We start from the raw sequence: 25,917 nt of genomic DNA on the forward strand, positions 1-25,917 counted from the left end.
AAGGCATCCCCTTCCCCATTTGGAGAATCTTCTAGGGCCTAGGCCCAAGCAACCAGGACTCCCTGTAGTAAACTCCACTCCTCAATTTTTAGCACCTATGGTATTCTGCCTCAAGATCAAGGAGTCGTTCAACCCCTCTAAATGTCCTCCTCCTCTGATACCTATAGGAACCCTGAACTTCTAGTCCTCAAGAGCAGTCATTCACCCCTCTGGACTATGGATCCCTTTGCAACCCAGGAGCAACTGCTGTATGGCCTCCTCAAACCTGTATATGCTGCAAGTATTGTATTCTAGGTAGGATAAAAACAGGTCTTATATGTAGGTGCAAATAATTTTCAAATATGGGTAAATGTTATTGGGATGTGTAAAGCAGAAATCTATTTTACAGTGTTATTGAATCCATAGTAACATGGTCATTACCTGTTTACTAATTGATGATTACTAAAAACGTGGATCTTTGTGAATTTCCGATGTCATAGAAGGGTGTTCTTGATGAGAAAAGTCGGTAGCCAACATTCTGGGAAGCAGAGGCCTCCTCCTTGATGCTTCATTGGTTTAAACGTAAACTCCAACAGAAAAACATGCCATCATCTTTAATTTCCTGCATCAGTCAAACATTTATTTCATGTGATCCTCACACTACATTGAGTGGTTCCATATGAATATCCTACGTCAAAGATGAGTAAATTGAGATGCAAAGGTTCTAATTTGCCCAGTGTCCTGGGTGTGTGATCGTGACCACTAGCCTAAACTGCTATTTTATGTCTACCCATCAACCTCCACGGCTGCCCCTCATTTGAACACACATAATATAGTTGTGTGGCTTGGTGGAGCCATCTAAATCCCGTTAGGCCATTAGCCAATGCCGCTATTAGGGGCGAAATGTCATGCACTTGATCTAAATGTACTTAGGAGAATTCTCAGGACCTGATGAATTATGATTGGGAATTTTATGGCCTCATAGGTTGCAGGCGTCATACCAACTGCAGCTAATGAGCTATGGGCCCTGAGAAGCACTAAGGACACACGGCGTTCTGCACACAGAGAGGGCTGTTTCTATCTGTTCTCCCCCTGCACCCTTCTCAGATGCAATCTCAAGTCACATGAGAACATGTGCAAATGTTTCTCCTGGATGGTTTCCTTTAGAGCATGTGTCCTATTACTTGAAATGCATGTCTGAGCAGAATGTTTTCAGAAGTTAGATTTTTTTTTAGGGGGGAAACAGAAACCAAAGCAAAGCCAGTAGAGATCTAAACAAAACAAAACAAAAAAATCCACCGTGGTATTCGAGGAAGGAAAAACCATTTTTCAAATGAAAACTTTTTATTATATTTGGTATGTTCTGCTTCCCTTCCCTAGTATGTATGAATGAGATGAAATCACTTCTTAATTTTCAGGTTAATATTATAATTGAAGCCCATCCCTGTACCCTAAGGACTCTGCCAGCCTCTGGCGGTATTCCTTTCCAACTTCCACTTGCCCCGGAGAGGCAGAAGTTAGCCTTTATTTTTGGTGTCATCTCTTCTTTCCCTCCTTCCATCAGTTTTTCAGAAACTCCAGAAATTTAACCTAGCACGTAGGGGCCACCCCTGTTTCCAGATGCCTTCTGGAAGGAGGACTGGGAGTGTGAATGAGGCCATGTGGGCTTCATTTGCCCCTGCGGTTGTCATGCAAATTTCTCAGAGCTTAGCTGGGACAGGAAGAAGGAAGGGGAGAGTAGCAGTGTGTTCAGTGTGTGAGCTCCTAGAAACTCTTGGGTCACTGTTCCCAAGGGATGACGACCCTCTGTGGTAGATCATTTGAGCTTTGCCTCCTCCCCTGGGTCAGCATTCCACACTCACCTTCTCAAAGCAAAGTCTCCCGTGGGGGACCCTTGGTATCCTGTTCATCTAGCAAATCTCACAGCACCGATAGAAACACCAAGAGCATGGATTCATCAAAGGAAAAATGTTGAAGTTTCAATTTTTGTGCTTCCTGGTAATCTTTCAGCCCTCGATGGAAATTTCCAGACCTAAACCAGTGAATTAAGAGTATGGGGAAGGGGAGCCCTCATACAGTTTCATTAAGTGATCCTTTAATACTCTTCTTCAGAGTGACGGGTGCCCATTGCCTATACATTTTCAAAACGACACTGAAAATTTCAAAACATTTCTATCAGAACATAGTCTTATTCTCAGCTGATTTCCAATTTCTACCTGCATCTGTTAAATGGCAGCTTACCTACAAAATATCAGGTTCTGCCCAATCACCTACCCTGCCTCATATGATCAGCCTGTATATTTATGTGGACACATGCAGCCATGCTTGTTTTTAACATTTGAGAATGACAGCATATTGGCAGTTCGTATAAGCTATCAAATATGACACGTCAACTCAGAAAACATGCCTAGGAAGTATTATGGGAACCCCTGTATCACTTGAGATTCTTGGATCCATATTTGCTGTTAACAAAATAAATTAATAGTCAACAGCTGATTAAAACATTTCCCTGCTACCATGATTGCCTTGACAAATTCTGCACTGCTGAAGAATTTCACCTCCCACTCTTTCTTCTGAGTGACTCTTGCCTGCTGAATAGGGCATTTGGTTCTAATTGTTAAGCCTGCCTAATCCTGATTGAAGCAGGCCATAATATCAAGTGTGGAAGAAGGTGGGAGTATAAACTAGATTTGCTCCCTTCTGTAGGAGTAACTCCATTAAGACTTTCTTTTTGGAGACAAGTCATCTTATGCAGGGGGAAAAAAAACTCCATAAAAAAGACAAATGACAGCACAAGATCCAAAAAGGCAAGTGCTCAGTCATTTTGTCATAATGCCAGAAGAGACAGGAATGCTGTGTGGATTATGCATTCAGACACTTAGAGAATACTGCAGGCAGAGGTGGGGCTTACGTGGCCAGAAGCGTATTTGGTGAACTGAGGATGCATCAAAGGCCTTCTCTGGTCTTCGGTAACTTGCACTGTCTTTCAGAGGTTTATAACGGGAAGAAACAGGAAAGCAGTGTGCCAGTAAGACGACTCCTCTTCTCGTCTGAAGTTTAGAGGAATGCAGTGAACAAATGATGAAAAAGTCTGAAGGGACTTTGGTAATTCAGCATCTTGAAAAATATCAGTGTTTTGTGACATTCTTAGTTGTGATCTACCTTATGTTGTATACACATGGTCACTCGCATATATAGGTATATTATTCTGCAATTGCTGATGAATTGATGATCCTTCATCCTCTCTGATTCATAGGCTCTCTGGGTTGGATAAATCACTTTTGGGAATTATATCTACTAGTACATGTATGTCACTAGAATTCCATTTAGAAGCTGTCGTTGTGTACATTCACTGTATCTATTAACTTTCTTCGTCTCTCTCTTCCTCCCTTTCTTCCTTTCCTTTCCCTTTCCCTTATCCTCTCCTCTCTTTCCTCCCTCCCTCCCTCCCTCCCTGTCTCTTTCTTTTCTTTTCTTTTTTCTTTTTCTCTCTCTCTCTTTCCCCTTTTTTGTATTTCTAGTAGAGACAGAGTTTCGCTATGTTGGCCAGGCTGGTCTCAAGCTCCTGACCTCAGGTGATCCACCTGCGTCAGTCTCCCAAAGTGCTGGAATTACAGGCAGGAGCCATCATGCCCAGCCCTCTTGTCCTCTTCTTATAAGGCTACTAATCCCCTCATGAGGGGCCTCATCCTCAAGACTTCGTCTAAACCTGACTACCTCCCTAAGGTACCATATCCAGATACCATCACAATGATGGTCATGGCTTTGACATATAAATGAGGGGTAGAGGAACATAAACATTCAGTCCCTAATGCTTGGTCAAGTTACTTAAGCTTGGTAAGCCTCTCTCTTCTTGCTGAGTCATGAGGATCATAAAATTTACCTCTTAGGGTTCTTTTGAGGAATAAATGGAATTTTTAAAGAATTGTTTCTAACGTGATAATTACTTGATAAACTATAGCTATTATAACACCCTCAAAGCTGTGGTTCTTACCCTCATCATTGTTTACGCTCTCACACAATAAGATCTTTGTGAAAAGGATCAGGTTTCATTCTCTTGATCCCCAAAGTCCCCAGCTAGCACAGAGACCAAATACCAATGCATGGCAGTGTACAGGACCTAGGTGTCCTCACTTGGCAATGTATCTGCCAATTTTTTTAAAAGACAAGATGATCTCGAAAAGATTGGGGCGTATTTAGGATAATGCCCCATTATAGAGGACATCAGCAGTCAGCCACAGACCATCTCTTGGTGCCACTGGGTTTAGAGACACTGGGTTTAAAAGGTGACACCGATTTAGCATGGCAGGTCTTATGTTCTTGTGTAATCTCAAACAACTTCTTGCAAATATTTATTAAGAAAACAAATATGGCTGGGCACGGTGGCTCATGCCTGTCATCCTGACACTTTGGGAGGCCGAGATGGATGGATCACCTGAGGTCAGGAGTTCGAGACCAGCCTAGCCAACATGGCGAAACCCCTTCTCTACTAAAAATTTAAAAATTAGCCAAGAGTAGTGGCAGGCACCTGTAATCCCAGCTGCTTGGGAGGCTGAGGCACGAGAATCACGTGAACCCAGGAGGCGGAGGTTGCAGTGAGCCAAGATCTTGCCACTGCACTGTAGCCTGGGCGACAAAGTGAGACTCCGTCCCCCCCCACCAACAAAACGTCTATCCAAAGGCCCTGACTAATGCAGAATCAGCACTAATTAACAAGCCCCATAAACTAAAGGCCCCATGTATGTGTTATAAGTTTTAACATTTTTTTAATAGAAAAGACAGGGGAAAATACTGTCATTCCACATCTTCTTAAACACATCTATTTTTAAAAGAGATTTTGACTCACTGGTGAATTTGTCTTAAAATGGAAAAATAAAATCAAATATAAGAATTTTGTTATGAATCTTTGTGGAAACACAATTAGGGAATCTACCAAACCCATGTAATTTCTTATTTCCGTCTAGTTATAGGAAAATGCTGAGATACTTGTGAGGTGGTTTTTTTTTGTTTTGTTTTTTTTTTCCAACTTGTATACACATTGTTCTATAAGCAGTTGATTGTTTTTTAGGAAAAAAAAATATTCAGCATCTCAAATGTACCTTTAATATTGCTTGTGATTTTTGTTGTTTTGCTATCATAGCGTTATGTACCTCACCGAGATGTTTTAGGTCCTAAGTATTTTTCATTTGATATTTTCCCCTTAATTTCCTTTTTTCCCCCTCCTAAGCTATAAATATACAGCCTTTAAAAAAAAAAAAACACTCAGACATTTAAGTCCAAGAATCCTGCTTTTCTCCATGTGTTAGATTAATAACATTTTTGTAAGATGATGAGAAGAATGGAGTATACTTGAGCTGAGTTTTGCCAGAGTCCAAGATAATCTATTCTAATTTCTGGGGACACACATTTTATCCTGGCTAGAGAGAGATATAACGATGCCCATCTCATTCTGTGGTGGTCTGGCTTTGATGTATGTATATGTGGGCAGGAATGTGTGTGTGTGTGTGTGTGTGTGTGTGTGTGTGTGTGAGCGCCTGTGTCTGTGTTCCTCAAGTATCCACTGTGACTCCAAGGTCTTAACAACAGCAAAAGGCCTCTTTGAGATCAATCACATTCATTCGATGTTTGTTTTCTACTACCTGATACTTGTTGCTTTCTCTTTGTCGCCGTTAATTTTGTTTGTCATATGTCAGACCAGGATGAGTGAGGCACATTCAGATTCAGCTCATTTTATTTTTTTTCTCCCTTCCTTAGTCACCACCTTTCCTAATTTCAGGCGGTCAGCACATTTAGCAAGCGTGTAGCTGCTTGCCTGAGCAAGCCATTAATCTATATTAGAAAATGTAGAGGCCCCAGTGCTAACCTTCCTGAAGCTCGCCTCCCCACCCCCAATTCTATAGGTTCTATTACATCTCCCCTGGTTTAAGTCACCTGCTGTTACTTTTAGGAGTTTTCTTTTCTTTCCTTGCTGAATATCTGCATGTACTAATTCTGCCCAGGCACACGGGCTGTGACTCAAGTTTTCAGCGCAGGACAGTGTGTCATCTCAAGAGAAGACGGAACCCGGCCAGATCCTCCCCCTGCCAGCAAGCGGAGTCAGTTACTGGGAAGCCATAATAATTCTTTCTTTTAGAGAATTTTGGCAAAAATGTGCCTCCTTCTTATGTCAATAATTTTTCATCTTTCTGGAATTCTTATTTCCCCTTCCCCTCTTCTTCCTTTTTATCCTCCTGGTGAAGTATCTCCTTTTCCCTAAAAATCTGGAAAAAATGCACTTTTCTATGTCAATTCAAATGATACTTAAAAAATACTGTATGTTAAAAAAATTACATTTCTGTAATCCTTATATCCCTTACATACCACTGTCTAATCAAACTACCACGAAGCCTCTTTTGAAAAAAAAAAAAAAACTAAATTAACCTCTACTTGAGAATGTTGGCTTTTCATGTATGTACAGAACAAAAAAGGTTGCAATGATGGCTTGGATAAAGGCACCTGTGTTCTTTTCCAACCTGTGCAATTTCAAGATGTATCCTTTGTGGATTACATTGGTTTTTTCTATGAAATCATGCACCTTAGACCTGGGAGAAACCAGGGTGACATCCAGGGTCAAGGTTTTCCAATCAGGTATTTCAGGGAAAAATTCCTCCTTCAAATAACAACTAATGTGACATGGCAGTATGTCAGACGTTACAGCCAAGGCCTTCTGGTTGAAGTTGGGGAACTGTGGGCATTGTCCCCACTAGGCCTGTCATTTGCCATTGAAAAACCACCCCTGGGCTCTCTCAGATGTGGTCTGTGCACCAGCTACCTTTGTGCTCTCCAGATTCTTCCTCCTGGCCCGGAAGCTGACAGTAGTTGGCTCTCTTGCCCTTTCTTCTTCTGGTTGGATTTAGCAATTTACTTTTCAGGCTTGTTCCCTGCAGGGTGTCAGTTCACCACCTTCCTCTGTAGAAGGTTTCATCCAGGCCGGGCGCGGTGGCTCACGTCTGTAATCCCAGCACTTTGGGAGGCCGAGGCAGGTGGATTACCTGAGGTCAGGCGTTTGAGACCAGCCTGGCCAACATGGTGAAACCCCTCTCTACTAAAAATATAAAAATTAGCTAGGCATGGTGGCACACACCTGTAATCCCAGCTACTTGGGAGGCTGAGGCAGGAGAATTCCTTGAGCCTGGGAGACGGAGGTTGCAGTGAGCCAAGATTGTGCCACTGCACTCCAGCCTGGCCGAGAGAGTGAGACACTGTCTCAAAAGAAAAAAAAAAAAAAAAAAGGAGGTTTCATCCACTTGGCTGATAAGGGCAGGAGCTGTTCCTGCTGTTACTAACTCTAGTACATTGCATGAAACCTTGCTATTTCCTTAAACTCTGCACCGACCTTTACAAACAGTGCCTTTACTAAACACTTCTTACATTACCCGTTTTGAGTGTACCATCTGCTTCTTGCCAGGACCCTGACCAAGAGTTTGAAATCTCAGACCATGATGACCTCCTTGCCCAATGCATAAGTTTTCCTCCAAAACACACATTTATGGGGGCAGAGGGAGTCTCTGGAAGGAAACTTCAGCTGAACTATGGCTCCTTTTGCTTCCCCTGGGTTTTAATCCTTCCTTCCCTTCCTGTTCTTTTAAGGAGATCTGAAAAGGAGCAAAAGAGCTTTAGAACTGCAGTGCATCTGTCTGAGGCCAAGGGCAGTTGCAAGCAGACCTCTGTGCCCGTGTTTCGATGACCCTCCTCTTGCTGCTTGGCTGCCTGTGAGTCCGTGCTCACGTCTGGCTCTGTCTGCCCAAATAGAAACTTGAGAGTGACTTCCAAGATATATACAGGGCTCAGAGGTTCTCTCCCCGTCCCACTCACTGGCCCTGCTCTCTCTCGATGTTCCCAAGTGCCCTGGGTGACCTTGTGTGTCCTTCCTGGGATGTTGCTCAGTCACCCTCAAACTGTAAGGCCAAGTGGTCGTAGCCAGAACATGGCAGAAATATTCATGCTTCTGTTCTGCTTTCCTAGCGTGGAATCCCCTGTGCCTTAATGTGAATAAATACTCCCCAAAATGAAGGCAGAATCCAGTATCTATTGTTTTAACTAAATCCCTGACTTGGCCCCCTCTGATAAACCCTCTGATAAAGGATTGATGTAAAATTTGGGACACTGGATAGGACCAGAAGACGAGAGAAAGAGGGCACCCTTTTCTTTCCTAGCATTTGGGTTCCCAAAGAAGTAAAACTCTGTGAATGTTCACTTCATTTTTTCCTGATATATTGAGGACTCCAGATGTAAGCTCATTGACAGTCTTGGTGTGCTCTTCAGTATTTGTGCTTTTAATAGATATTGCAAGTGTGTTTAATGTGAAAATAGAAACGGAGGGCTTTTAAAAGAGCTTACTCAAAATCCTGCCAATTACTGAAATCTACCAGACAAGAAGGAGCCACTTTTTTTTTTTTTTTTTTTTTTATACAAGGAGGGGAAATGTTTCCACAAACGCCTGGCCCTTTGTCTTTAGAATTTTTCTTCTCTTGGGTACTGAGTTGTAATAGTAAATACAGATGTAGCTGTGTCACATTGAAAGCACGACCAAATTGCTGTACAGTGTTCAGGATGCCTTTATGTCACTTTAAAATGTAGAGTGTCATCTAAAAATGAGCAATTGCTGTGAAGAAACTGGGGCTGGCTCTGATTTTGTGGCTCCATTTTTTTTTTTTTAGTTTCTTGAGATCATCTTTAAGTCACAAGTTATGCAATGCCAAGTACTCATCTGTATAATCTAGTTCAGCCTCCAAAATTTTTCATCACCTGGTTACCAACATCTGAAGGCAAGAAATAGCCAAGATTCCATTGCAAGTCCCAGAGTAAGTTATTATTAGACAGAAACAAACAAGTAAATACCTTGGGCCTGAGCTATTGCCCAAACCAGTCCTGACTTGGCTTGGGGTCTGACCAACTGTTTTTGATTCCACAATCTAAAGTACGTTTGTGGAAATACAAAGGTCAAAACTTCCCCTAACCCTTTATAGCCCCTGGTGGAACTAAGGAATGAAAAGTTGCTTAAATGTTTTCCTGTTGCCAGTTTTTCTTAAACATTAGCTCTATTCTTCTTCTTTTTTTTTTTTGCAACCCTGACTCTGATTCACAAAGAACAGGGAAGCTTAGCCAACTGCAATTTCAAAGTATTGCTTCTTAAGCCCAGGCCGAGTGTGTAGACTTGATAGAATTCTGATTAATGCATCTTATTACATTAATTTTAGAAGAAACCCGAAGGCATTTCTCCTATTCCTGGTGTAGGCCAGTCTGCCAGAAGCATTTGTCTCCTTAAAGAGCTAATATCTTCAGCTACCAACAACCATAAAACTGAAAAATCTATCGGAAGAGTTGGCTTCTCTGGATGTGCATAAGACACACTACAAAATAGATGTAGAGCTTGGCTGAACTTTGCTTCAAATTTGCCAATCAAAATTCACGAACCCACGCCAAGTTGGCTACAAAACCTCTTGCTTGGAGCCAGCACTAATTATGTCAACAAGTAGTTGAAGTTTAGCCCCTGTTAAGTCCTGCACTCCTGAGTATCAGGGATGAGTCTCCGTGTGGAGGCAAACGGGCCCTGTCTTTGCTTGGCGTCCTCCTAAAATTCCCAGGACTGCTTCAGGTCCCAGCCCTTTCTGTTTCCCTGGGGTGTGCCTCCTCGTTCTCTGTCTTGGATGGAAAGAGTTGCAAGGCAGTCCAGTCACCCCAGTGAGAAGTTTTCTGATGAGGTCAAGCCTTCTTATTGTCATAGGTCATTTTCTTTAGAAATGAGAAACCATGTCACTGGGCTTTCCAGGAAGTAGACTCTGAGTGCAGGTGTGAAGAACGCATTCCTTGGAATGAACACCTATGGAAGGGAGGAAAATTAAGGTGGAGTGGGCAGAGGGAGAAGTTGAGCTGAGATGCAGTCCAGCAAGGGTCTCAGTCAACCTCATGGAACTAAAAGGACCCATCAGAGCTAATCCCTATTGCGCTAATGTGGCCAGGCTTTTATAGACCTGCCTTGACTTGTGATTGGGTGGGCGGTCCTGGGAAGGATGTGCCCTTGCGTAAGGTAGCTCTCTATGCTCAGGTACTCCCTGGAAAGGCTGATAGCTGAAGGCTACAGGTTACCCTGGAAGGGAGACCTGGGCTGCACATCAGAGCCCATCTCCTTCCCAGCGTGGACATGTTCCAGCTCCTGCCCCAGCCCTGCCACAGCATCACCCTCTCCAGCACACACAGCCCTTCTCTGTTGATTAGGGTTGGTTGAGCTATTCTACAGCTTTCATTGACTCAGGCCTTGAAGTACAATAGAAAGCCCTAGGACAAGGCAGGCCCACTTTTGAGGCTGGGCACAGAGGCTTATGCCTGTAGTCCCAGCACTTCAGGAGGCCAAGGCAAGAGGACCAGTTGAGGCCAGGAGTTTGAGATCAGTCTGGCCAACACAGCGAGACCCAATCTCTACAAAAAGTTTAAAAATTGACTGGACATGGTGGTACACGCCTGTAGTCCTAGCTACTCAGGAGACTGAGGCAGGAGGATCACTTGAGCCCGACAGGTCGAGGCTGCAGTGAACTAAGATGCCACAGCACTCTAGCCTGGGCAGTTTTGAGTGCTTCCTCTACCATGTAACTAGCTTGCCAGACAACTCATTAACTATTCGGGACCTCAGTTTCATCTTTCCTGAATTGGAGCCAATATACGTAATTCCAAAGGTTGCTTTTAAGTGTAAGTGAGAATATTGGCAGAAATTCATTAGCACTGAGAGAGGGAATATAAAGTGGAGGTTAAGTGTATGGCTTAAGAGCAGAGTCGGAAAACCTAGACTTGCATCCTGATTTCTGAATCGAATGTTCCGGGGTAAGCCACTTAATCTCGCTAATCCTCATTGTGCTTAGCTCTAGAATGGAGGCTTGTTGAGAAAGTTAAATGCAAATGATAACGGCGAAGCACTTAGCACAGGAGTAGGCCCGTAGTACTCAGGTGTTCATTCCACAGCAAAGCGTTCCTTCTTCTGCACTCTTTCCCAGTCAGTTGGCCACTACTGTTCAGTTCACTTCTTTTGGATCTTCTCAGCCTCATCAGGTTAGCAGGTGAAATGAGCCCAGCTCAGCAGGCCAGTTCATTGAGCACTCCAGTCAGCCATCAGTTAATTCTGTCATTCAGTGTCTTCAGTGAACCCCCAGTGAGGCAGGAGGTGGGACTTGACTATGGAGGCAAGACTTAACTCCATATATGGGGCGACGCACCAGACCAAATTGAGGACTAGCTAAAACAGGGATAGGGTGGGCGCACATTTCCATAAGACGTGTCCACCAGTGTGTCATGTCAGTTTACCATTTCCATGGCGACACCTAGAAGTTACTGCCCCTTTCCATGGTAGTGACTCAACAACCTGGAAGTTACCACCCTTTTTCTAGAAATTTCTGCATAATCCACCACTTAATTTGCATATAATTAAAAATGGGTGTAAATGTGATGGCAGAATTGCCTCAGAATTGCCATTCTGGGCACTCTGCCTGTGGGGTAGCCCTACTTTGCAAGGAGCAGCACTTCTGCTGCTATTGTATACTGTCCCTTCAATAAAAGCTGCTACCACCACCAGCTTGCCCTTGAATTCTTTCCTGGGCAAAGAGAAGAACCCTTTTGGGCTACGCCCCAATTCTGGGGCTCACCTACCTTGCATCACCAGCACAGTTGAAGGCCACAAGCTCCCAGCATTTTCATCCATAAACAAGGCTTTGCAATATCTCTGATGTTGGTTAAGAGCTTAGGTGTTTGCACCAGCGAGGTTTGCACTCAGCCTTTTTTGAGTGAGACTTGAACTTGATTCTGAGTCTGCTCCTTCCTAGATAGACTCATTATTTACTTATTTATGTGTTCACTCATCCATTCATTAATTTATACTGTTAGTTTGATATCAACACCTGTAAAATGGGGGTGGTAATGTGGTGATATGGAGGAAAATAAAATAACTCAATTATTGTTCTTACTATTTACCTCCGTATTGTCATCATTATCATTCCTTTGATAATGATGCACCTGTCATGGACCTGGCACTCTAATAGGCTCTCAGGATGCACAGTGACCCAGTCCCTGCTTGCTGGAGACATAAGAGAAGCCCCCAGCCACTGACATCGGGGTGCTGTAATAAAGCAAGAATAGTCATGGATACTGCTAAGTTTTGATGCCAAAGAGCCAAATTTGCAGTACCAGAATGTCCTTTACATGTGTGACCCAAAGTTTTGGCTACTGAAGAGGTTGCATGCGCTACAACAGTGGAAGTGGTGCCCTGAATATGCCAGAAATAATGGTGGAGTCAACTAAGACCTGGAAGTATTGTTTGGAGACATCTCAGTATTCCTAAATCATTTTCCTATCCTTAAATAAAAATCTTCCTTACTGATGATCTGAGAACTTCCAGTCAGCCTCATTTCCATTAGTAGTGTTGGTCATTGCCTGCTAAGAAACTTTAGGTGGTTTTTCTTGGGATCAGTGGACAGACTTAGGATTCGTGTGTCCCCTCCTTGAGATATAATAACAACCTTGGTGAAAGTAAGACCACAGGGCCTCTCTTCAGGCAAGTGCCTTGCATTTTAATACCAACTATGCCACATGTATGTGTTTCCTGGGCTTGCAATAACAAATTACCGCAAACTGGGTGGACTGAGAATTATTCACTGTCTCACAGTTTTGGAGGCCAGAAGTTCAAAATCAAGGCTTTGGTGGGGTTGGTTCCTTCGGGAAGCTACAAGGGAGAAACCATGCCATGCCTGTTTCCTGGTTTCTGGTGACTGCTGGCAATTCTTGGTGTCCCTTGGCTTGGTAACACCACATTCCAACCTCTACTTCCATCCTTACATCACCTTCTCCTCTGACTTTGCGTCCTTTCCATCTCTTATAAGGACACCAGTCATTGGACTTAGGACCCACCTAATTGAGTAAGATCTCATCTCAGTCCTTATCTTAATTACATCTACAAAGACCCTGTTTCCAAATAAAGTCACATTCGTTGGTTCTGAGTGAACATGTTTCTGGGTGGACCCTATTTAACCCACTGCACTGCATCAAACCTATGGGTGTGCTTTCTCTTGGCCTTTCTCCTATTTGCCTTCTCTGTGTTGGGAATTGTGGCTTTACACCCATCTACTTATCCCTGCATGTTAAGCATCGTCTCTTACCTGATAAGCAGAAGGATGATAAAAGTGAGGAAACTGAGGCACACGCTTGCCCCAGGTTGTACAGCTAGTAATGACGGAGGATGGATTGAAAGCCAAGCTTCTCCCATCCTCCACTCCACAGCAGCTGTATCTGGCCTCTGGTTTATCCTTCTTCTCCCCCGCCCACCACATGGCTTCTCATTTTGAAAACCCAATGGCTAATAAAGTAGATGAGTTTCAGGATTGCAAAATATTGTGGTCCTAGCCTTTGCCTGTTGTGTAAATCTTCACAGTGACCAGAGTGTTTGCAGTTCCTAGGAAGTTCACCCATTCCCAACAGTGTCCCAGGGTCAAGCTCAGGTGACCTGAGGTATTTTTATACCCATATATGTGTCAATGTTTATAACTTTTAAAGTTGTTGTCAGGAAGCACGGAGGCATGTGGTCGTTCACAGATGACAAAGACAGAGGCTCAGGGAACTCAGTTGCGTGCTGAGCTTTAAACCCAAGTCTATTTCTAAGGCTGCACTGAGTCTTTGAGAAAATGCAGAGTAACCTAGCACAGTGTCAGACACAAAATAGTCAGCAAATGCCCTCATAGATCCAGGCTTCTGAGTCCAAAGCAAAAAATTCTCGTCTCCAATTCCCATCTTCAAATATTAACATAAACTCTTTTTTTTTTTTTTGGAGGGGGGGACAGGGGGGATGGAGTCTCGCTTTATCACCCAGGCTGGAGTGCAGTGGTGTGATCTCGGCTCACTGCAAGCTCTGCCTCCTGGGTTCATGCCATTCTCCTGCCTCAGCCTCCTGAGTAGCTGGGACTACAGGCGCCCGCCACCACGCCCGGCTAATTTTTTGTATTTTTAGTGGAGACGGGGTTTCAATGTGTCAGCCAGGATGGTCTCAATCTCCTGACCTCATGATCCACCCACCTCATCCTCCCAAAGTGCTGGGATTACAGGCGTGAGCCACTGTGCCTTGGCCAAAATAAACTCTTTTTTTTAAGAGATAGAATCTCACTGTGTTGCTCAGGCTAGAGTGTTGTGGCATCTTAGCTCACAGCAGCCTCGACCTACCAGGCTCAAGCAATCCTCCTGCCACAGTCTCCTGAGTAGCTAGGACTATAGGTGTGTACCACCATGCCCAGCTATTTTTAAAATTTCCTGTAGAGATGGGGTCTCACTGCATTGGCCAGAGTGACCTAAACTCCTGGCTACAAGTGATCCTTTTGCCTTGACCTCTCAAAGTGCTGGGATTATAGTTGTGAGCCACCATGCCCAGCCTAAAATAAACTCTTTAGTGTCAAAAATCTACTTGAGGCCAGGTGTGGTGGCTCACCCCTGTAATCCCAGCACTTTAGGAGGCCAAGGTAGGTGGGTCACCTGAGGTCAGGAGTTCAAGACCAGCCTGGGCAACATGACGAAACCCCGTCTCTACTAAAAACACAAAAATTAGCCAGGTGTGGTGGCATGCACCTGTAATCCTAACTACTCGGGAGGCTGAGGCAGGAGAATGGCTTGAACCCAGGAGGCAGAGGTTGCAGTCAGCTGAGATTGTGCCACTGTACTCCAGCCTGAGAGACAGAGTGAGACTCTGTCTCAAAAAACAAAACAAAACAAAAAAACAAAAATCTACTTGAACCAACTAAAATTTCCATCCCCAGCTAGAGTTCTAAATATTTTGTGAATAAAGCCTTCAGAGCCTAAGCGTTCACTAAAACCAAGGGGCCCCGCGTTCCTAATGGGTGGAATATTATTTTGAATCTTTCCATCACCTTTTCTTAATGAGAGTTACATTGCTGGATGAAAGCTTTTTATGCAACCCCATCGTTGTTGACAAACAGATGCTTAGCGTATTTAGGTTGGGATGCAAGAGAACTAAAGGTATGGGAGAGTCTTAAGGAAGCCTGCTTTCTCTTCAAGAATGCTATGGAATTGAAAGGTAATTCCTAAAGAGCAGGCATTTGTAAATTAGGGAGGAAGAACTAACTAAAAAAGATTACTAGCAAGAAACATCATAAAAGGACTTGATAAAGCCAAAAAAACTAGAAGAAAAAAAAAAGGAATTAGAGAACAGAGGCTTCATGTTGTTTGTAAATTTGTGAATAAATCTGTTAAAGAAATACTGGATTCATATTCAACCTGGAAAACAGGGAAAGGTCTTTTATTGCATGCTTAGAAGTTTGAATACACTTTCAGTAGCTCTTCGTTATCTCAAATTAAATCTTAAATTGAGCTTGTGGTTCTGTGAATTAATACTCCGGCCTTTCAGCCCTGCTGCTGAGGTCATTCAAATCTAATGGTGGAAATGGTCACAGGGTCAGGCCTTGGTTGGTGCTGTATAGAAATGCCTTAATGATGCCGGCAGATGTTTGCATTCTGCAGCTGGGGCAGCCAGCTAGTGGGGGGCTGCAGGAAGGGGGGAGTTGATGATCACATTATTATATCAGCCGCCTGTGTGAACAAGGAAGGATAGACGCCCACCCCATCCCACCATTCCAGGTTCAGAGAGGCAGGTGCTTCCTAAAGCAGAAAAATGTAAGGGAAGTCATCATCGCTTATCACCACCTGAATGTTCACCATGGTGACCACATCTCAGGATGCTGCAAAACGAGAGAGGTCACCTGTCTGTGTAATCGCATATAGCATTCTGAAGATGTTCCATTCATTCAACACATGTTTAATAAAGGCTTCATCTGAAGTTTAATGGACACATTGTTTGATAAAACAGACCCAGTCACTGGTGTCAGGGAGTTTATATAGAGGTATGCACATATTTGTGCAAATGTGTGCATTTAAGGGCCGCCGAGCCTCAGCTGATACGCATGTCCTAACTTTGCTGTTTCTCTAAGGGAATGGAAGGATTGGCTACCCTGAGCTTCCTAGACTTTTTTTTTTTTTTTTTTGACAGAATCTTGTTCTGTCTCCTAGCTAGAGTACAATGGTATGATCATAGTTCACTGTAACCTCCAATGCCTGGGTTTAAGTGATCCTCCCGCCGCAGCCTCCCAAGTAGCTAGAACTACAGGCGAGAGCTACCATACTGGTCTCATTTTTGTTTTTTATAGAGATGGAGTCTTGCTATGTTGCCAAGGCTGGTCTCAAACTTCTGGCCTCATAGGAATCCGCCTGCCTTGACAGATGTCTTCACTGTAGGTTTTTAGCCTCTGAATCCAAATTTTATTTTCTAGTACTTTCTTTTATTTCACTTTTTATTGATTGAAACCTTGAAATAAAAGTTTTTAAAAATTCATTTGATTTTAAACAATCTTTAGAAATATATAAAGGTTAAAAATAACTGTCATTCTGGTTTTTATAAACAGTCCACTCTTACACATAGAGACATTCAGATGCTTCATTTTGCCTATAGAAAGTTTTTCTAATAATGACCAATGATGGTGAAATTGTTATTGACTCAAATGTGTGATTGGTTGATTTACTGGATTCAGTCCAAGCTCCTCCCAAAGGTTAGCCCATTGACTCTAGAACTCTGTTTTCCCCATTCATTCATTCATTCCTCTAATCAGTATGTATAGTGCACTTGTTACACGTCAGATACTTTCCTAGGTGCTTGGGAGAAACAAGCAAAGCACTTCAGGGCCTGTATTAGTCTGTTTTCATGCTGCTGATAAAGACATACCCGAGACTGGGAAGAGTAAGATGTTTCATTGGACTTACAGTCCCACATGGCTGGGGAGGCCTCAGAATCATGGCAGGAGGTGAAAGGCACTTCTTACATGGCAGCGTCAAGAGAAAATGAGGAAGAAGGGAAAGTAAAAACCCCTGATAAGCCCGTCAGATCTTGTGAGACTTATTCACTATCACGATGATAGCACAGGAAGGACCAGCCCCCATGATTGAGTTACCTGGCCCTGGGTCCCTCCCACAACATGTGGGAATTCTGGGAGATACAATGCAAGTTGAGATTTGGGTGGAGACACACCCAAGCCATATCAGGGTCCTAGGCAACTTTGTGTGGAAACAGAACAGAGAGGAAGCGACATCCCTTTCCTTTGGGGGCAATTTTTGGCTTGCTTTTGTTTTTATTTGTTGTTGTTTTCATTCCTGGTAGTAATAGTAGCAGTAGAAAATGGTAGTGTTGTAGCCATAAACAAAGTGCTCTGTGCATTCCCTCTCACGATCCCCTAAACCCTACAAGGCTAGGGGAAAATGGTAACACTCATGAACAACTCCACTTTATAAATGAGGATGCTGGCACTCAGGGAGGTCAAGTGAGTTTCATAAGGTCGTAGAGCAACCAAGTGGCAGGGCTGACTCCCACCCAGGTCTGTTACATGGGCAGCCTGATATTACCGCACTGTCCTGACTTGCTCTAGCGAGATCTAAGAAAGGCACAATCTGCTTTCCTTTTGATGGTGTGTGGCAGCATCATGGCAGCGCGAATTTCCAAGAAGAGGATGTTAGTCGCTGACGGCATCTTCAAAGCTGAATGCAATCAGTTTCTTACTCAGGAGCTGGCTCAAGATGCTACTCTGAAGCTCAGATTCAAGTTACACCCATCAGGGCAGAAACCATTGTCTTAGCCACCAGAACACAAAATGTTCTTGGTGAGAATGGCCGGGGATTCTGGCATTGACTGCTGTAGTTCAGAAGAGATCTGGCGTCCCAGTGGGCGTTGTAGAGCTTTATGCTGAAAAGGTAACCCCAGAGGTCTGCGAGCCATTGCCCAGGCAGAGTCTGCAGTACAAACTCCTAGGAGGGCTTGCCGTGCGGAGGGCCTGCGATGGTGGGCTGTGGTTTTAATTTAGGTTTTAGTTTAGGTTTTAGGTGGGCTTTGGCCCCCCTATCATGAATGGGGGGCCAAAGGCTGCCAAGTTGTGGTTTCTGGGAGACTCTGAGGACAAAGGGTCAAATCCATGAGTTTGTGGATAGCCTGACGATCCCCAGCGGGGACCCTTTTAACTAGTACATTGGCGCTGCCGTGTGCCATGTGCTGCTCGGACAGGCGTTCTGGGCATCACGGTGAAGATCATGCTGCCCTGGGACCCAGCTGGTAGGGCTGGCCCTAAGAAGCCTCTGCCTGACCACGTGACCATCATGGAACCTAAAGATGAGATACTGCCCACCACTCCCATCTCAGAACAGAAGGGTGGGAAGCCAGGGCCGCCTGCTGTGCCCCAGCCAGTCCCCATAGCATAACGGGCTCTCCTTGGCAGTTGTATTTGGAGTCTGGATGTTACTTTGTAAAGACATTTAATAAAATATTGTACAAAGACAACCGGGCATACCTGTAATCCCAGCACTGTGGGAGTCAAGGCAGGCAGATCGCTTGAGGTCAAGAGTTTAAGACCAGTCTGGCCAACATGGTGAAACCCCATCTCTACTAAAAATACAAAAATTAGCCAGGTGTGCCCTGTAATCCCAGCTACTTGGGAGACTGAGGCAGGAGAATCACTTGAACCCAGGAGGCAGACATTGCAGTGTGCCAAGATCGTGCCATTGCACTCCAGCCTGGGCAACAAGAGTGAAACTCAGTCTCAAAAAAAAAAAAATCATCAATGATAGAAATGTATTCTCTCACAGTTCTGGAGGCCAGACATCCAGCATCCAGGCAGTGCTATGCTTCTTTCAGGGGCTCAAGCTAAGAATCTGTTCCTGGCAGCTTTTGTTTCTGGTGGCTACTGGTGATTGTGGGCTTGTGACCATATCACTCCAGTCCCAGACTCTGAGGCCACGTGGCCTTCTCCTCTTCTCCTTTGTTCTCCTTTCCTGTGTGCCTCACATCTCCCTCTGCCTTTCTCCTATGAAGACACTTATCTTTGGATTTAGGGCCTTCCTGGCTGATCTCATCTCAAGATCCATAACTTAACTACATCTGCAAAGACCTGATTCCCAATAAACTCGCCTTCACAAGTTGCGGGGATTTGAATATGGAACTGCCTTTTTGGAGGCCACCATTCGACCCACGATAAGAGCACAGTGGTGAGGTATGAGGGGTGGTATGAGGTCACAGTCACAGCCGCCCATCTCACCAGCTGTGTGACAATTCTGGATTTCCTTAGCTGTCCTCTGCTTCAGTCTCCCTTTCCCTGTAAGTAGAAGTGGTATTCATTGATCACATACTACAGGCCGGACACCAAGCTATTCCATTTTTTGAATATGTTTCTTCCTTCCCTCTTTAGGACTAACCAGCTGGGTTTAGATGATTTCCTCCTCATATCGCTTTCCTGCCCCCACATGGTATAGATGGTGCAAGGGAACCAGAGAGCTTTGATCCCTGGTTTCTCTGGGCACAAACCTGCTGTCCTCTCCAGAACTCCAGGCTCCCTTTCTCTGGGAGCTAAATCAAATTTAGCTGTTTCCCCAACTGCAAAGTACATAGACATCAAGTGAGAGGGTAAATGAATGAAAACCTGAATGCTGATCCTGTAAGACAGTGAGAGCAGACGTTAATTGCTCACTGGCCAAGTGCTGGGCCCTGTGCTCAGAGCTCCACGCAGATGACATCAAAGCACCATGTGGCAGGGAAGCACGATGATGCTGACCATTTTACAGATGAGGAAAGTAAGGCCCGGTGACATAAACTCACAGAGGAAATGGAGCTGGGGTCTGTGTGGCTCCAGATCAGGTGTGTAATCTCCAAGGCTGTCCTCTGTTCTCCAAGTTTCTCCTTAACACATTTCCAGCCCCATTTTCTGGCAAGAAGACCCCAGGGTTGAAAGGAGCTGGAAGAGCGAGGTCGAAGAGAAAAAGGGGCCGGGTGTGGTGACTCATGCCTGTAATCCCAGCACTTTGGGAGGCCAAGGTCGGTGGGTCACGTGAGGTCAGGAGTTTGAGACCAGCCTGGCCAACATGGTGAAACTCCATCACTACAAAAAAAAAAAAAAAAAAAAAAAAAAAAAAGCAAGGCGTGGTGGTGCATGTCTATAATCCCAGCTGCTTGGGAGGCTGAGGCAGGAGAATCACTTGAACCTGGGAGGCAGCAGTTGCAGTAAGCCGAGATGGCGCCACTACACTCCAGCCTGGGCGACAAGCAAGATGCCATCTCAGAGAAAAACAGCAACAACAACGAAAACATACGGATCCAGCAGCCAGTGTTGTTATTTCAGGATGGGAACCAGGCACACTGCACCTCCTCAGTAGGAGTCAGAGTAAGGGGGCTAGGCTGGCTGACATGATTGGGGACAGAGTTGCTGTGGAAATTGTCAGGTTATGAAAGGAAATTAGCTGCTGGGTGTCAAGAGGTGCAGATTGCTGCAGGCATTGGCAACTGGGAGCCCTGGTGTGTCTAATAGCTCCCCGGGCCGTGAGGCCTTAATGACACCCCTGCCAACACTGCAGGAGGCAGCAAGTGACAGTAGGAAAGAGGCCAGCTAATCTAATCTGAATGCCCCACGGGGGGCTGGGGACTGGGGACTCCAAGAGCTGGCTTCTGCTCCGTGTCACAGTGGCAAAGACAGTGACTGTAAAAGCACAGCCTCCAGAGAGAAGAGCCTTCGATGGACCTGGGTGTTAATCCAGGGGCCAGGTGAAAACGGGGGGATGCAGAATAGGAGGTTGGGCTGGAGGTGAGTGAGAAGAAGGGATACGGTTAGGACCAACATTTAGGCAACACGGCCACGTACAGGATTCTACCACCGTCATCACGATCAGTGTTACTGTTTCCTGCCATGTATCTATGGGGTGTCTATCATTTAAAGTCCAGCACTGCACTGGGCATTTTTAATTGTCATTAGGATATGATTATATGTAATAATTTAATTAATAACAAGACATCATACTTATTAAGGTCCTACTATGTACCAAATTCTATCAGACACATGTCCTAATAATCAACATGATATAATCTATCATTATGTATAAAACGTCACACTCTGCCCTTTATTAATTATGTGTGTGCCAATTATGTGCAGGGAACGTTTATTAATTCTAGTTGCCAATATTGTGTCTAGTCCTCCATCCCTATAAAGTGGGCGCAGTTACTATTTCTCTTTTGTAATTGCCCTTTAGCCTCAGCTGGATTGGAAACTGTAATGTGTAATGTGTAATGGAGACTCCCGGGCCACTGTCGTTTGAACAGTGTTTTCTGCATTCCATTTGCCTTCTTGTATGTAATCCTAAAATGTAGAGTAGTTTTCCCCCTTTTACAGATAAGGTAATCAAAACTTACAGTGGTTAAAGGGACTTGCCAAAGTGACAGAGCCATGAATGGCAAAGCTGGGATTTAAATCCTTGGCCTTCTCCTTGCCATTCCACCCCATCATAAACTCTAAACATCATAAGTAGAATCATCATAAGTTAGGGTCCCTCTGGAAGATGGATAGGTGAATGGATGGATGGAAAGAGAGAGAGAGACAGACAGACAGATAGCTAGATAGACAGAGATTTTAGGAACTGTCAAATTGGCTCCCACAACTATGGAAGCCTAGAAGTCCCAAGAAATGTAGCCAGTAATCTAGAGACCCAGAAGGGCCTATGGTAGAAACCTCATCCAAAGGCGGAAGACAAATGTCCCAGGTTGAAGACAGTCAGGCAAAGAGAGAAAATTCTCTTACCCAGACTTTTGTTTTATTTGGGCCTTCAACGGATTAGATGAGATCCACCCCTACAGGGCAGGGCAATCAGTTTTACGCAGTCTACCGATTCAAAGGTTAGTCTCATGCAGAAACACACTCAGACACACTCACAGACACACACTCAGAAATAATGGTTATTCAGATATCTGGGCACCCTGTGGCCCAGTCAAGCTGACACCTACAATTTTTTTTGCCTTCTTTTAATTTTTGGTGGTTTCATCCTGTGTCCAAGACACAGTCAGTCAATCATCACCCCTTTCCCTTAGCCTGTACCAGGTTCTGTGCCAAGGATTTTAGAAAATCATGTCTCGTTCAGTTCCCCCAACAGGTCTATGAGTCATTATCCTCCCCAATCCAAGGAAACTGAGACCCAGAGGTTCAGAGTATTGCAAGATCCTATGGGAATTGCAGATTGTAGCCAAAATTGGAACTCCTAATTCCAGAGCTCCTCCCTCCTGCTAGCAGTTTTATTAATGAGAAAAGCTGTTGAGCACCAGAGCAACCCCGCCTCCTCCAAATACCATCTGACATATACGTTCAGCAGAGGAAAAATGACATGAGGTCTGGGGCTTGCTTTAAAATACTCTGGGGCCAGACACGTGACTCCCACCTGTAAGCCCAGTGCTTTGGGAGTCTGAAGTGGGAGGATCACTAGAGGTGTCAGGAGTTCAAGACCAGCCTGGGCAACATACAGAGACCCTCATCTCTATAAAAAATTTAAAAAATAAACAAAATACTTCTGCAACAGCAGCAGCAAGAGTTGCCACAATGAAAGAAGAAAGAAGAGGAGAGACAGGATGAAGAAAGGAAAGAAGCAATGTTAACATTCTAGTAATGTTTGTGTCTGAATGATAGGTACGTAGGGTTACTATTGTCTTCTATTTGTGTATGTTTAACATTTTCATAATAAGCATATTTATATATATACACGTAATACATATATGTACATATTACCATAATGCCTACCTGCTCTTGAGAAAGTGGTACAGTGTGCCTGGGGGTCTCTCTCACTGTTTTCTGTGGCTCTCCCCTCCCCCACTTTTTGTAAGAAATGGTAGTACCTATCTGACTATTTTCATGGCTTCCTGAAGAGGCCTGAAAATTAGAGTAAACAAATTACCCATTACCGGGGAAGCCTCCTTCCCCCCAGCAGATTCCCAGCGTCTTCTTTCACCTCTAGGAGATATTTTCCAAGGTCACTAAATTAAGCCTTCAGACAATCGAAAAATTGAATCTCAGTACATCTATTTTCCTAACAAAATTTCTGCAGTGCCGATTGAGGCTGACAGGTATGGCCGTGCAGCTTTCTGGGCTGTTCAGGTCGATTTGGCCAAGCAGGATGGCATCAGCTTGTATTGGAGGGAACATCTGAGCAGCTCGGGGCCCCCTGGGAGTCAGAGAGTTCCTTACCTCCTTGCCACTGTAAATGACTATTTCTGTCGTTTGCAGAGCATCCTTTTCTTCCTCCTCCTACAGCCCCATCCTCACCCACTATAGCCGCCAGGTCAGGAGCCTCTTCTTCAATTATTTATCAAAAGGGCCATTGCAATCATTGCAAACATGTTTAGGAGGATTTGGAAACCATGTTCTTTTTAAGGGCACTAATGATGCAGCAGTAATCACAATGCTAGTGGAAGGGGAGGGACAGAATGTGATGTTTTGGGAGTGAATTGTGTAAGAGAAGAAGGGACTTCGTTCCAAGCCCCCCAGACCTTGCAGCTGTCACAGCCTGGCTGTTGGAGAGGTTTGCAGAACTGAGAACCAATCAGAATTTGGGGGCTGAACACCCTGACTCTCTGAGCACCATCCCTATGACTTTTGAGGTCATATTTGCCCTCCAGCCCTCATTTCCCCCTTGACAAGCTGTGTCTTAGCTAGTGCTTTCAGCGAAGAATACACTTATGATCCTGGAGCACTGATATCCCCTGAAGTAGCCCCTGACCAGCCTCCAAGATGTATCCTAAAAGCTCCTGGGGAAGTTTACATTTCACTCAAAATATCTGTATTCATGTAAGTGTAAAAATGATGTCTTAAGTTGCTTAGCAGTGAATAAAATGGATGCTCTAGGGAGATGCAGTGAGTTTATCCTGTGGCTTTGAGTATACACTGGTACCCTACATGGGAGTCCCCGGTGCCCATGCCCAGGTGCACAAAGCCAGCATCAGTGACCTACACACCAGGAGGCAGACTGCATGATGATTAGGTGAAAGTCCTTAGGTGGGTCACTCAGTCTTTCTCCTCTTGAGTTTTTCTCATCTGTGGAAGAGTGATCATAATACTATTTCCATTGTGAGGGGCATTGAGAAGAAGAAGTAAGATAATTTATGTAAAGCACAAAGCATAATCCCTGATATTCAATAAGTACTCAGTCAATGCTAGTGAAAATAATGATTACAACTGTGGCCTCCAGAAGCTTTTAATGAGCATCTGTCTGTAGCACTGCATGTCAAGCCGAGCTAGAATGCAGTCTCTTAGGAGATATGGGGGAGGAGAACATCCTTGGCAGGTTTTCATATTGGTGACCTCTGTAATTTTCTCAAATACCCTTCCTCTTTCCTCGCTTTTGGTGGTAGCTATACCTGTGTTGCTCTTGTCACTTTTGCCTGTGTCCACTAACTCACCACCTAGGTATCTGCAACAGTTATCCATTGCTGCCTAACAAATTACCCCAAAATGTAAGCACTTAGAATCTCATCGTTTCTGTGGGTCAGGAATTAGAGAGCGGCTTAGCTGAGTGGTTCTAGCTCAGGGTCTCTTCTGAAGTTGCCAGCAACCTTTGGCTGGGGCTGCAGGCTGAGAATCCTTGACTGAAGGGGAGGTCTCATGCCCAAGGGGCTCAGAGATGGGGCTGTCGGCAGGAGGCCTCAGTTCTTTACCGTGGGGGCCTCTCTGTACAGCATCTTGAGCAGCCTCACAATACGGCATCTGGCCTCCCACAGAGTGACTGATCTCGGAGAGAGTGTGAGGAAGATGTGGCATGGCCTTTTAAGCCCCCTGCTTAGACATCATGCACTGTCCCTTTAGCTACATTCTATCGATTGGAAGTACACCAGTAAAGACCATACTTAGGGGAGGGGAGCCTGGCTCCACCGTTGGAAGGGAGGTCTATCAACGAACTTGTGGGCATATCCTAAGACCACCACACTCTGCCACTCCACCCACTCTGACTCTCCTAACACCTGCTCACTTCACTGGTTCGGCTATTGGCGGTGGCATGGAGTATGGGAAAATGTCTCCTTCTTGGATTATAGAAGTCGTCACCCTGCTAGTATGAATCCATGTCCTAAGGCAGCCCTCTCAGGAGGGATTGCGATTAGAGAATGGACAACACAAGGGAATCCTGTGTCATGGTGGAGCGTAGAGGCCAGCAGGAGGAGATGCCTTAGAGTGGGAAGCTCGAGCTTGCTCTGTCATATTCATTAAAGAACTTCACCCAAAGACAGATGACATCCATTTATAATTATTTCAGCAGTGACTCTTGAGCCCAAGCAGTTCTATTTATTTTTCTCTCTGAAAGTAAGAAGCTTTCTTTAAAGCATTGCTGCCATTTGGACAATGTCCTAGGTCCCCGTTGGTGTTATCGGTTGGTGGGATATAGAAAAGCAAAGTGGCCAGGCTCAGCCTTTTCTCTTGATCTTTTTTTTTTTTTTTTCTTTTTTAAGACACGATCTTGCTCTTTTGCCCAGGCTGTAGTGCGGTGGTGCAATCACAGATCACTGCAGCCACCAACTCCTGGGCTCAAGCGATCCTCCAGCCTCAGCCCCCCGAGTAGCTGGGACTACAGGCGTGCACTACTGTGCTTGGTTAATTTTGGCTATTTTTTTGTAGAGATGGGGCTTGCTTGCTTTTTTGTCCAGTCTGGTCTTGACCTCCTGGCTTCAAGCAATCCTCTTACCTCATCCTCTCAAAGCACTGGAATGATAAACTCTTTCTTTGTTTATACCATTCCTCAGCTTGCACTCTTTCCTGCATACAGCTTGTTTCTCCAATGTGGCTCTTGTTCTCATGTTTACTTAATGGCCTGACCATCTTTTCCTCCTCCTCCTGCCTTCTATTCTCCTTCCTCATCATTGTCCTCTTCTATGAGTTCAGAAAATTGGGTTACAATACCTGCAACATGCAGTGAGGACACTCTTTTATCATCACCCCCGTAGGCTGATGGTGCTTGTATCTGATTTTTCCTAGTCTTTCGTTTGTTAATTTACTGCACGCATGTTCCTTGCTCTTGTGCATTACTGACGTGTGT

General features: G+C 44.6%; 1 protein-coding gene and 1 pseudogene across 1 annotated transcript in view; both read left to right on the forward strand.

Annotated features, from left to right (window-relative positions):
- The window catches only part of WWOX (WW domain containing oxidoreductase), a 1,140,828-nt gene that overhangs the window by 734,426 nt on the left and 380,485 nt on the right, over nucleotides 1-25,917 (forward strand). The gene's annotated exons all lie outside the window — the stretch shown is intronic.
- On the forward strand, nucleotides 17,049-18,294 carry LOC105511927 (annotated as a pseudogene).

Source organism: Colobus angolensis, unplaced genomic scaffold (assembly GCF_000951035.1).
Source record: "Colobus angolensis palliatus isolate OR3802 unplaced genomic scaffold, Cang.pa_1.0 Scaffold207, whole genome shotgun sequence".
Lineage (NCBI taxonomy): Eukaryota > Metazoa > Chordata > Mammalia > Primates > Cercopithecidae > Colobus > Colobus angolensis.